Source organism: Cupressus sempervirens, chromosome 9 (assembly GCF_028749045.1).
Source record: "Cupressus sempervirens isolate cs-2001-9-10 chromosome 9, ASM2874904v1, whole genome shotgun sequence".
Lineage (NCBI taxonomy): Eukaryota > Viridiplantae > Streptophyta > Pinopsida > Cupressales > Cupressaceae > Cupressus > Cupressus sempervirens.
Genome location: NC_143126.1, coordinates 156,953,697 through 156,967,854, shown reverse-complemented (window position 1 = coordinate 156,967,854; position 14,158 = coordinate 156,953,697). Strand labels below are relative to the sequence as shown.

General features: G+C 35.7%; 1 long non-coding RNA gene across 1 annotated transcript; it reads left to right on the top strand.

Moving 5' to 3' along the window:
- Positions 1-75: 75 nt before the first annotated feature.
- Positions 76-13,784, top strand: LOC149537981 (uncharacterized). Its single transcript, XR_016355957.1, has 2 exons — positions 76-117; positions 13,670-13,784. It is a non-coding gene; the product is annotated as an uncharacterized LOC149537981 (long non-coding RNA).
- Positions 13,785-14,158: the final 374 nt, after the last annotated feature.

Below are 14,158 nucleotides of genomic sequence, written 5' to 3'. Positions count from 1 at the left end.
CATATGCGGGAGTTATGTTCTTTTCTGGCAGCTGGAGTGACATGCGATGTTTGGCTTCTGTGATGTTTTTGTGATATCAAGGCTTCCCGTGGCCTTAGGAATCTCTTCTTGGATCAGGTGCAGACCTATCTTTATCCTCAGCCTTAGTAATCTCTTCTTGGATTAGGTGTGGACCTATTTTTATTCCTGCAGATGTTTGTTTTCATAGTTGGTCTCTGATTTCTCCTTTGTGTCAAGACCTTTATTTTGTAGTAAATTGCTTAACAGGCCGACTTGTGGTCCTGCTGGCTATATATTTCGAGATCTAGGATTAGAGTAAGAGTGTAGGGGATAGTGGAAGAACATATCATAAGTTTGGCTCTTTAAGTCTTAGCTTCTATGCTCGCAGATTATATTTCAGTTGTTTATGGCTGCAATTAGGTAAGCCTTATGCCTGACATGTTGTAAGGAGATTGTCTCACCATATGTCCATTGAATTCAATATAGTTTCTTGTGGTTTCTGCAATGTTGTGTTGGATTTCATGTGTAACTCCAACAAGCGTAGCTTGAAAGTCATTGGGGCCCTCCCGTTTTGCGTCAACTTCCATGTGGTATTGGTCATTAATAGCTATTAGAGGGTGATGACTTCTTGAGGCAAACATGCCAAATTCTAGCCTAGCTTCTTTCGCCACTACATATTTGGAAGAATCTAGTAAATGCCCGCTTGTATCTATAAGCAGCTTCATCTCTATATAGTAGTAATGTTCTTGGATTTAGAAAGTACTTTCTTGCTATAGTGCTTTCACCTTGTTGTGTAAGGTTTTACTTTTCCAACAGTAAAGAATGATTGAATTCACCTTATTGCGCAAGGTTTTATATTCCGTGGGGTTTTTCTTGTGTTTTGCCAATTTCACTCTCTACCATTGTGTTTGTGCTATTGTAGGCATCCCCTTAATAAGATGCATATGTATCACCAAATCGGATTGCAGCCATGATAGACTAGATAATTGCTACACGAGCCCACAATTTTCATCCAAGACCAATGACGTGACCTTTTGGGCCCTCTCTCAATATGATGTCTTCCACACACCCAATTGGTTGAAAAAAACTATTTGACTTAATGCCTCTCACATCTTCAAAAGTCGTCTCATAACAATAATACGAGATACAAATCAGGTGTTAGCCACCTAAGAAGTTAATAACAATATCAATATGTAAGTAACACATTTAATTAATAACAAGTATGAAGCAAATTTATAAACAAGTTGATAAATGAGCATGGCATAAATAAACTCATTAAATTTAGTACCTTCAACAACTCCAATCTTGAGAAACATCTAGATATTGATTGCATTTGGTGGCTTGCCATAAACATTTGGATCTCCTTGCCGTCTTTGTATTTTTGTTTTACTCATTATATTTGAGTGCCAATTTGTTGCATCACCAAGTTGAGGGATTGTGTGGTTTTTGTTGCCCAAAAAATGTGCTTATATCTTGGTATCAATTAAAGCATCTGCATGCACCCCTACATAATTTTGCATTGCATGTAATTTCCTAGACGACATTGTTATTGTTCACCATCTCTATGAACTCAATGAGAATTGTGGAAATGAATTGCACATCTTTCACTTCCCCTTGACAATTAATTGCCCTAAAAGACATTGCCCCTTTGGGGGTCACCACAATAAAATTAGTCAATGGACACTTACTGGTATCTTTCCATCCATTGGAAACATTAAAAACATTGAATCAATCCATGAATCTATAATTGGTTGAAGAGAGTTGTCTATTGCATTCTTCTCTCCTTGCAATAAGGTGGTATGCACCCTTTCAAACCCAGGTACGCACCCTTTAAACCCAGGACTTGTGAAACCAGCTGGTGCACTATTGATTTCTAACACCATTTCTCACCAATCTGGTGATCTCACCAATTTGATATGAAGACCATTGACATAGAGACAACGTGCAATTTTTTGTGCAACAATGTCTCATGCCTCCATTTTAAATGCTTTGTCCAATGTACCTCTTTTGTAGGTGATAATTTATGTAAGTGTACCTCTTTTGCAGGTGATAATTTATATATACTTAATCTTCATCTTCCGCTATGGGTAAGAATTGATGTTTGGAGACTATAATTGAATCAGTGGGTAAATAATTAAATCAGTGGGAATTTAATGATTTTTGTTCTTTGAGGCTCCATCAGTATTAACACTTTGTTATGATCTTGGAACCAATTTGTTAGCCTCTTATTGTTCTTTTACAAATCATGCTATTTGCGCAGGAGACAACACCTTATCTGGGCTTAGGTACATTCCCACCCATGAAATGAAGTTTAACTTGAGAATATGAGCTATTTCTTGGTTTAGTATTAAAATAATTACACCGCCAAATATATGCTCTGAGTACTTATGTAATTAATTCTGAGAACATCTTGCAATACTGCAGCAGTAACCTGCCCCATATTAGTAATGAGTGGAGTTAGTAGCACTAGTTACCCACCCCAACCAATTCTTTGGAACCTTGTGCTAAACACACACTGTTGCCCCCATAGAATAGTAGGGCAGATATTGTTGTATTATGTAGATAACATAAAATAAGGACTGACTGGCAAGCAGATCAACCCGACCAATTACACCTCCTGGTTTTTGTGAAATTCTTGTGGTATGTCTCCTTAAAGGAGATCCTGTATCAATTTTGAAATTATTGGTTCATTCACCCACCAATTGAATCTTACTACTGACTGTTCTTGCAATCTGATTACTTGCTATTATGAGAAATTGAATAAATCTAAATTTGAAAAAAAAATACAAGGACTAGTGCAAAATAAAGATACAAAAATAATATAATAGAGAGCTAAACTTGTTTGTTTATTTCTTAAAAAATCTTGGAAAAAATGCTGAAAATTTTCATCCCAAACTTCAATTTTTTTCTATCAAAATCTAAAAAAAATCATAAGACTCGAGAATAGGGTCAAATGCTTACTTTAGACGCTCAGATCTCCTTTGAGGAAACTATCTGACACCCTCAAACGATCCCTTTCGAAAATGATCACTTGCCCTTCGAAATGCCAAAATGGAGACCAAGTGAGGAGAGCAAAACAACAAACTAAATCATATGTTTTAGCAATTTCTTAAAACATTCTTGGAAAAAATGCTGAAAATTTTCATCCCAAACTTCAATTTTTTAATATCAAAATCTAAAAAAAATCATTATGAGACTCAAAATTAGGGTCAAACGCTTTAGATGCTTAGATCTCCTTTGAGGAAACTATTTGACACCCACAAACAATCCCTTTCGAAAATGATCACCTGCCCTTCGAAATGCCAAAATGGAGACAAAATGAGAAGAGAGCAAAATAACAAACTAAATGATATGTTTTAGCAATGAATAGTCTCATAAACGGCTGGCTTAGGGTTTTGTGGAAAAAAAATAAAAAAATTCAATGCACATTTTATAGTCAAATTTCTCTTTTTTCATTTAAAATTGGTCATCGCATTTGGATGATCTCTAGACGTGCTTAAAGCATGTTTAGATGTGCACAAGAAGCACATCCATCCTTTGTGGGTGCATTTGGATGCATTTGTGCTTCCTGTGAGAATCTAGGCACATCTTACTTCTAATTCCTTGTTGAGACACATCAACAACGCATGTGGATGTACTCATAGGGGGTGGACGTACTTTCAATGACCATCTGGGTGCAAAACAAAATTCATAAGTCAACCACTATTTTGTGCATCACTAGCAGAGTTTACAAATCAGGAAGTCAAAAACAATTTCTTTATATACTAGAATCGGGTAAAAACATGCTCTTCCATATACAACACATTAACAACGCATGTGGATGTACTCATAGGGGGTGGATGTTCTTTCAATGTCCATTTGGGTACATCCCACCTCTAAATTTGTGCTTTGATGCATCTGCATTTGGAGGTAGGGGGTCAAAGTGCAAATCTAGTAATTGAGTTTTTCTCTCATAGCTTACAAGTTATTGATATTTACTTGTTCTCATATGTAGATCATAGTGTTAATGTATTGCCTGGAATTAATAATAGACAACAATAAAGTAAGTAGAATAGAAGTGAGAACAAAAGACACATGAATTCATCTTGGGAAAACTTTCAATGAAGGGAAAGAAAACCCAACCATACCCAAAAAAATCTCTTTTATTGATGGTAAAATCTTCAAGTACATCACTTTTTGCTTGATGCAAAATATTATCTACATGCAAAACAATCTCATGTATATATTGAATTGAGAGACTCTTCATATCACAACTAAAGGTCTCTTCAATTTTCGAAAACAAGTCTCTTCATATTTCCGAATACAAAGGTATTTTCTCAATTTCAATATATAGCAAAGTCAGAGATAAAGATCTCTATCACAGCTACAATCTTCAACACTCCCTCTTAGCAAGAGAGATCTTTAGTATGACATACATATTTGCAACCAAAAGATGTCAGTGATCAAATTTTCATCACATAGATTCTCGTCAAAACCATAGTAACACGGGGATGCTTCCCCCCCTTTTTTTGCCCCATGTCTCGAAGGCAGGGACACAACGGGGACTCTGTTCCCCTGTCCCCAGCGGCGCCACTAGATCCCGCCACCTCCGTTAAGGATGGGGGGATGTTTTGGTGTTGACTATTTGCTGATTCGACTATTTATGTTCAATGTTTGATGTTCCAATTTAATTTAATGTTCAAGTATTTACTCTTTTACATCTTTATATCTTATATTGCAATACATCCTTTCATAACTAGCATTTTAAGTACCATATGTATAGTATATACAATCCCCCTGATCCCTTGACATGGCCTTGAAAACTTGTATCCCTGTTCTGCCACCCCCCTATCCCCCCGGGCGATGTAACATGGTTAAAACATGTTATCTCACAATTCATCATAGTAGCATAAAACTTAAGTCATGGAGTCATACACATGACTTCCACCATACCTCATCATAGAGGGTGGAATGAGGGCTTTCACCTTAGAATTCTTCCTGAGAAGAATGTATTTTCACAATGCCTCATTGAAGAGGGTGGAATGAGGGCTTTCACCTTAGACTTCTCCTTGATAAGAATGTGTTTCCACCATGCCTCATCGTAGAGGGTGGAACGAGGGCTTTTACCTTAGACTTCGCCTTGATAAGAATGTGTTTCCACCATGCCTCATCGTAGAGGGTGGAATGAGGGCTTTCACCTTAGACTTTCTCGGAGAAGAATGCATTTCCACCATGCTTCATTGCAAAGGGTGGAACAAGGGATTTCACCTTGAACTTACAAGAGAGAGATCTTTAGTACGGCAGGCACGCATATTTGCAACCAAAAGATGTTAGTGATAAAATTTTCATCACATAGATTCTCGTTAAAACCATTGTAACATGGGGACGTGTCCCCCCCATTTTGCCCCATGTCCTGGAGATGGGGATGCACCGGGGACGTGGGGACTCTGTTCTTGCATCTCCAGTGGCACCATCAGATTCTTCCACCTCTACCAAGGATGGGGGATGTCTTGATGTTGACTATTTGCTGATTTGACTATTTATGTTCAATGTTTGATGTTCCAATTCAATGCAATGTTCAAGTATTTACTGTTTTACATCTTTATATCTTATATTGCAATACATCTTTCCATAACTAGCATTTTAAGTACCATATGTATAGTATATACAATACCTTTGTTCCCCCTATCACCCCCCTTGCCCCAGTGGTTCTTTTAGTAACGAGTCTTCGCCAATTGGCAATTGCATCTCTTCAGGGAATCGCAATTTGGCAAATAAGATGTACATATGAGGTCGACCACGTCGCCAAGATATTAAATAATTTGGGTCCAAAGGCCGGGCTAATTGCCCATTAGTTTACACATAATTGGTCCCAACTCCGGGTCCAATCGCTAATATAATCTACATTTAGGACACAATTATTTTAAAATTTTTCGCTAGCCTTTACGTAATGTTTTCTTATTGGACAATGTTATTTCGCCCTTGGAATAAAAAAATATTTTCTTTGGGGCTGAGCACTGCCTACCATTTTATTGACGCGTCTCCAACTACCCCCATTTAGCCAACTATTTTATATTTTGGGATTTGGGACACGTGTCTCGATTTCGGGAAGAATTAGAATTAATGTTATAATGTTTAAGATCAGGCTCGAAATAGAGTTGAGGCTGTTCATATATCTTACATCGATGGTCCAGAGTAATTCCTTTCACCATAACAATGATAACATGCAAAGTGATGATGGCCAAGTTGGCAGCAAAAAATGACACATTATTAATTGAATCTTAATGGATTGGAAGAGTACAAGTACATTGTACACTTGGCATATATGCCCATGACCTACTCGTGACTATAAATTTACCAAAAAATAAAATAATCTCTCTATAGAAATGTAACGAGAATCGGAATGGGATCGAAATTGGCAAGAACCAGTCGAATCGTGAATCGGCCATGAATTGGAATCGAATCGGCCACAAATCGACGAATTAAAAAAAACCCTTGAAATTTAGAGATTTTAACAATTTCAAACTTATTTCATGCACCCTTTATTGAATATAACTTAAACACACTATAAAATCATCAAATAGAAGTTAACATACATAAACATGGAACATAAATGATAAATCTATCACATACGTAACAATGTTACACGTAAAATGTAAATTGTAGGTTGTAACTGAAGTAAATAGAAATCATAGGATCATAATGATTCAAATCATAGAATGCATGTAAGATGAAGATCCATAAGACATCAAATCATAAATGTATGTAAGAATCTAAGATGAAGATCCATGAAACGTATGTCTATCAATATTAGTAGACAAAATGAAAAAACAAGGCTCTAACTCAAGCCTCATCATCATCCTCAAGTGCGGTCGCAGCCTCAACCTCTGAGTATCCAGTCTGCCTTCTAGAAAGGTGTCTAAGGTAGTTCCTAGAGGACTGTTGAGCCATAGCCCCCACATGTAAGATGGGCTCACAAACAACATCACTAGAGCATGTGTTTGTGCGTGTGTGTGTGTATCTGCCAGTGATTGAACGTGCTCTTGTTGCCTCCTCTGACATGGCCACAACCTCAGCCTCTCTATTCACCTGGTCAACCCACTCATGGTCTTCCTCAGTGAAGACTAGATACTCAGCCTCAGTGAGCCACTCCGATTCTGGATTAATCTCCTCCAAAATGATCAGAGAGGAGTTAGTGCCCAAAATCTGTCTGATGCTAGGACGAAGGTTGTAATGAACAAAGACAAGATCATTCAACCTTTGCATAGTCAACCTATTTCTCCTTTTCGAGTGGATGTGCTCGAGTATGGAACACGTGCGTTCACATCCAGAAGCATTGCTTGGTTGACTCAAAATACAGATGACAATTTGTTGAAGTTTTAGGGTTGTGGGCCCAAACATTTGCCACCATCTATCTGAAATAAAGGAAAACCAAAACAATTAGTCTCATTTACAACTTTTAAATTCCATAATCAAAAATTAAAATGCACAACTTATAAACTTAAGATTCATGAATATATTATTTTTACTTGACTGTATTGTTGTCTGAGCATCTATGGCCCTCTTGCCAGAGAAAATGGGCCCTTCTTTATTATTGAATTTGTCTAGCTCAATGGTTATTGTTTTACTATCCTCATCACTACTCAACCTCTGGATCATTGTATATAGGCTGGTGAGAACCTCCTCATTTGCCTTGAAATCAGGACGGAAACGAAATGCTGGATTCAAATAGTAAGCTGCTACATGGAATGGGTCAGTAGAGTTGATTCTGCAATCTCCTACAATGATCTCCCAAATAGGGGCATACTTCTTCTACATTCCTGCATACCGGGCTTTAATGGTCTCCTTGGCTCTATCCATGCCCTCATATATGTAGCCCATAGAGGGCTTCTCCCCATCAACAGTTCGTAGGAGAGATACAAGGGGCTCAATGACCTGTATAATGTAAAAAAAATTTGAGTCAAAACTTAAATATAAAATAATAAAGCTAAAAGTAAAACTAAACCATTAAACAATTAAATAATAAATATTAAATACTAAATAGTAAAATACTAAATGTTAAATTATAAGAATTTTACTTTAAGGATTTCTTTAGCAGGTTTCCAAAAACTATCATCATCAAAGATGCAATTCACCACATCTACCCATGCAATGGTCGTAGCATAGGAAGATATAATCCACGTTATCTTGAACCTTCAATCATTGTGCAACACATTGAGCTATAAACAATTAAATAATAAATATTAAATACTAAATAGTAAAATACTAAATGTTAAATTATAAGAATTTTACTTTAAGGATTTCTTTAGCAGGTTTTCAAAAACTATCATCATCAAAGATGCAATTCACCACATCGCAATGGTCGTAGCATAGGAAGATATAATCCACTCCCGCCCAACAAATATGCTCCTCAAATCGTCCCTTGATGTCAACGAGGATTGCAGTGATGAAATTCGATGCAAACCTTGTGATGCCCAAAAGAGCTAATTGCTTGCCTCCTCTGTAGTCCCTCATTGTGCTAAGGATGAACGAATGATTGTAGATAAACTTGCATATACTTTTTGCCCTTTCAACACATGATTTGACCCACTCAAGCTTGTCAATTTCCTCCAATATGAGATCAAGGTAATATGCCGCACAAGGAGACCAAAATATGGTGGGGTGCTTCTCCATCAAAAGTTTACCTACAACAATTGAATTTAATTAGAAATTCAAATATGTAAGGAAACTTAGAATTAAAAAAAGTTCAAGATTCAAATAATTTTTTTTTGCAAAACTTGAAAACTTAAAAGTTTACCTGCAACAACATAACTTGTTGCATTATCTGTTATGTTGCTGCATTATCTGTCACCACCTGCACCACATGTTGTTCCCCCACCTCTATTATGACTTCTTCAATAACCTCACAGAAGTATGTGGCATTTTTGATATGAGCAGAAACATCAATAGATTTGAGGAACATGATATATCCTACAAAACAATGAATTATCAATCAACAAATGAAAATTTGAAATATTCAATTACGATTAGCAATTCACAATGTATGTAGGAAAGTAGAATGATCAATCACCTCCAAAGGAAATAAGAAAATTGAGGAGTGTTCTATTCCTCCTATCTGTTCAACCATCAGTCATGATGGTGCAACCCTTTTCGATCCACTCCTTTTGGTGGTCCTCAAGCGCAACTTTCATATCCTCTATCATTTCATCTTAGAGGTATCCACTCAACTCAGCCTCAGTTGGGCTTTAAACCCCAGACCACAAATAGCGACTGCATCTATTGTGTTTTGCCAATAAAGAGCCCTATTACAAATAGATTATGATTAGAAATTTAGATGACAAGTCATTATGTAAGTTTGTAAAGTGAATCTATGATTAACAATGAATCAAAAAACAAGTAGATATAATTAAATTTTTACTTTAACCTTAAAGAAAACAAATAAAAAAGAATCAAATTACCTGGCTGCAACAAATGGAATGTTGCAAAAGTACCAAAATTTGCAAATGTCTTTTCTAGCAGCATCATGAATCTCCTTGTTCAAACCCATACCCTCAAGCATGGGTTGTGAGCTAGGAGTAGTGCGGGGCACAAGTAACTATCCAATCTGTTCTTCCGCACTCTAGGCTGCAATAGGTTGGACTCAATCATAGTGTAAGACCGACTAGCACTAGCACAAGCACAAGTACGAGCACGAGCATTAGAACTAGGACAAAAAGGAGGCCTAGAAGAACCCTCTCCAACACAACCTATGGATGTGAATGCTGATGCAGCCATAGGAGCATGGGAGCCAATAGCTCTTAACCCTTCAAGCTGCTTTTTCTTATTCAATTTATTTTTCTCATATTTTTCTAATGTCACTAAACAAGTGTGTTTTGCCTTAGCAGTTTGTTGAGTGCAAATTGTAATATCATGTCCAGGTATAGCAGTAATGTGGTATTTGAATCTACAAATACCACCTTAATTTATTTCTTTACAATACATACATTTCATTTGAAATTTGGTTCTTCCAGGAAAGTCTTCGGTACATTTCCAACATTCAACTTTTTTACCCATTGTGGAAAATGAAAGTTAAGGCTGCTGCAATAAGAAATTTCAAGTAAAACTTCAAAGTTTGAAACTAATAAATAAAAGTTACAAAACAACAAACCCTACTTTGCAATTTAGTAAAACTAAAAAACATTCAAGATTTGCAAATGAAAACTAAAAAAATTTAACAAAAAATGCATAATACCTTAATATGCAAAAAAAATAAAAATCAACACTTACCTCTTGCAAATGAGTTGAGGAGTTTTTCTATTGACTCCTTAATGCTCCCAATGCAATCTTATGGCCTCCCAAATGGAACTTTTGATCTCTTTGGTGCTCTTCCTTCTTGTTGGTTGAAAACTTGTGGTTTTTCTTTTCTCTTCTCTCTCTCTCTCTGCCTCTATTCTAATAATGCTAAACAATTAGAAGGCCCTTTAGGTTAAAACAACGAGGAAAAACAAAAAAAAGAGATTAAAAAAACATGTTTTTATTAAAAAATGAGTTCACTTTTTGGCTTGCTACACAGCAGATTCAGGAATTTTTTGCATGGATCACATGAATTGGTGATTCATGACAAAAAATCGTTGATTCAATTCAATTGGCTCCAAAAAAATCACCATGCTTGAATTGAATCACCAAATCGACGATTCTGGAGATTTTAGGGTGATTCTCGGAACTCTGCTCTATAGTAATCGATAGATTAACCAACTATATTAATATTTTGCACCATATGAAACAATTAATTCACCTATGTTTATTTACGTGCCGATTTTTTTTAAAAAATTCACCACAATTATTATTAAATTTTGATACACAAAGGAAAATTTCGCCAATAGAAAATAATTTTCTTCCCTGCCTTGAACAAAAAAGTCGCCCTTGATTAGAAACTTTTTTTGCACATTAAATGTTAAATTTGCCAGCCTTTTACATATTTTTCTCAGGAGAGGTTTCTTAAAGTTATCCTTGGCCGTCTCAGAAACTTGTCCCCCTTTCCATCAGGGTGGTGTAACTATGGTTAAAACATGTTATCCTATAATTCATCGCAGTAGCATAAAGCTCAAGTCATGGAGTCATACACATGACTTCCACCATGCCTCATCATAGAGGGTGGAATGAGGGCTTTCACCTCAAACTACTCCCTGAGAAGAATGTATTACCACAATACCTCGTTGCAGAGGGTGGAACGAGGGCTGTCACCTTAGACTTTTCCTTGATAAGAATGCGTTTCCACCATGCCTCATTCTAGAGGGTGAAATGAGGGCTTTCATCTTAGAATTTTCCTTGAGAAGAATGCATTTCCACCATGCCTCATCATAGAGCGTGGAACAAGAGATTTCACTTTGAACTTCTCTCACAAAGAACTCATTAACAAGGGATTGCACCTCAAACTTCTTTATCACAAAGAAATTAACTCATTAACAAGGGATTTCACCTCGAACTTTTGGTTGTTTTGTTGCAGTTTTTTTTAGAGGTTCTTTTCATTTAGATTATTTTTTAGTTTTCCCTTTTTCTTATTTCTTCTCCTCATTTTCCATGCTTATCTTTTCCCTCTTTTTCTTATTATTCCCTTTGGGTCAGGCCTGATCTGCATATTTCACTATTCTTGCATTCTCTCATCTTGATGATGGATCACAGAGTGTGATCTGAAATGTTGATGCTTAAAAACACACTTCTAAATCTAGAAACAAAAAAATTACATTTCTAATGGATTGTGGAAATTTTATAAGATTAAAAGAACTCATTAACAACATGTATAAGATTGGCTGAGATTCTCTCTCAAGAGGGACTCCCTTTCAGCAGGGACAACTTTGACCACCAGAATAAGATAGCTGATTCCAATTTGGCCAAATAAGTTTGCAAAGTATTTAGACATCTCCCTCTATCATGTAATCTCCCTCTCAAGTTGAAAATTTTCCCTCAAAATATCATTTCTTCCTCTTTAATGAAGATGTGTATCTCGAATTTAATCCCATGACTGCAAGCAGCGACCCTATGATCATTTCTACACTTTGCATATAATTTCTCATCATCCCACTGCTTCTTGTCTTCGTTGTAGTTTGGATGCACAAGAGCTCATCTTTCACGAGCTAGTGTTCCGAAAACCCTTTTGATATCGACAGAAGTGGCACCTTTCACCAGTCTCAATACCGGGTAATGTTCCTGCTGGTCACCAATTCCATTTGAACCTCTCCCTATTCTCTTCCTGTTATATGCATTGTTTCTACAATGTTCCCCACCATAATGGCGTGCTTTGCAAATAGGGCTCTTGCATATATTCCATTGGTCTAAGAGAAAAAGAATTCCTGTGATTCAATTTTTTATGCCCATATCCACTCATAATCCTAAGCGTTAAAATCAGCGAGTTTCAACATCTACTATTTTTTAAGGATAAACAATAATAAAGTAAATAGAATAAAAATGAGCACAAAAGACATAGGAATTTATCCTGGGAAAACCCTAGAAAAATATCTTTTCAATTGATAATGAAATGTTCAAATACAAAGCTTTTCGCTTGATGCAAAATTTTATCTAGACACAAAGCAATCTCATGTATATATAAAATGAGAGACTCTTCATATCACAACTGAAAGTCTCTTCAATTTCCCAAAACAAGTCTCTTCCTATTTCCTATTTCCAAATGCATGACATATTATCATTAATATCTTCTTCACCTGTAAATATAATACAGAGGTATTATCTCAATTTCAATATATAGCAAAATCAGAGATAAAATCTCTATTGCAGCTACAATCTTCAACACATAGAAGCAGATATCTTCAAAATGTCACGAATATATTCTGATATATCTTTTCTTGGTAGGTTTCTGGACATTTTCTTTAAGTATCAAGACTAAAAAATATTTTTCACCAATATAAATAATTGTTGATGTGTCACTCGTAATATCATTGTAAATTAGTCTATCTTCTATCTAAGTGTCAAACTGGCAAAGTTTGGTCATTCTACCTAGAACTTTTAAACGGGTTATATACCTTCAGTGGTGTACACTGTAAGTAGCTGATATTACTTCTAACTGATATTATTGAATAACCATTAGATCTGTTGCCAAGGGACAATGGGAATCATTGTTTCTGAAAAAAATGAATATGGTTATCTACAGTTCCAAAGACACCTTGTAGAATTGGTTTTGAAAACCTTGCAAATAGGGAATGTGGCTCTTTTTTTGGGCTTAGTGCATATGCTTTCATTATTCATGATTTGTGAATATTGTCATTACTGGACAAGACTGTCAAATAACAATGTTGTCCTTTGACTTGTCATTATTGATTATTGTTGCATCATAAATGTATTATGTTAGTACTTATCAATGGATTATTGTTCTCTGTTTTATTCGTAAAATAGTATATATGATTGGGGTAATTGTTTGAGAATTTTCATTGTCAAATTACTTACAAATAACATTGTGTCTGTAGAGAATAATGCTGCATATTCTCTCTTGACGTAACTCCATTTGTGGTTAGTAATTTTCTTATGATTAGTGATCAGTACCATTTGGCCATTATTGTGAACTATACATGCATGAGCAATATGGTGTTCAATTGAATCTGTCTTAGTACTGCAATCAATTGATAAGGGCATCAATACTGCTGTAAATATTATAGGAAATTTTGTTGACCAAAGTGATTAATAATTTAATATGTAACAGTGTCAGAACAGGAAATTGCTGACCTGAAATGCCAGGCATGGATGTTGTCACTGGTGTTAACTTGAGAGCTGTTCGAAGAAATTAGGAAGACTTTTGTTGTGAATTATTGTTACAATTTTGTGCAAAGTTTATTCTTTTTGACTTGATAGTTAATGAGAATGTTAGGTTTAATGAGTCTTATTTTCCTTCATTGCATTCTATTGCATTAAAGGTTCATTATCATTCTGACAAAGTTTTAAATTAACATTGTTAAAGATATTTATATTATTTTGTTTTATGGCCAGCAATCTCAAAATTAATGAGAAAAATTAATTAGGATGGCTCTAAATGTAAAAATTTAAAAACACCAGCCTTTTCTCTCTTTTCATTTGGATTTATTGTGATATTGTCGATTGCTGGCCTTCAATGGTAGACTTAATCAACAGGGTACAATAGATAGTGTTTGACATTGTGGCAGATGCCAACAGTTTAAGTCCACTTATCTCCTCC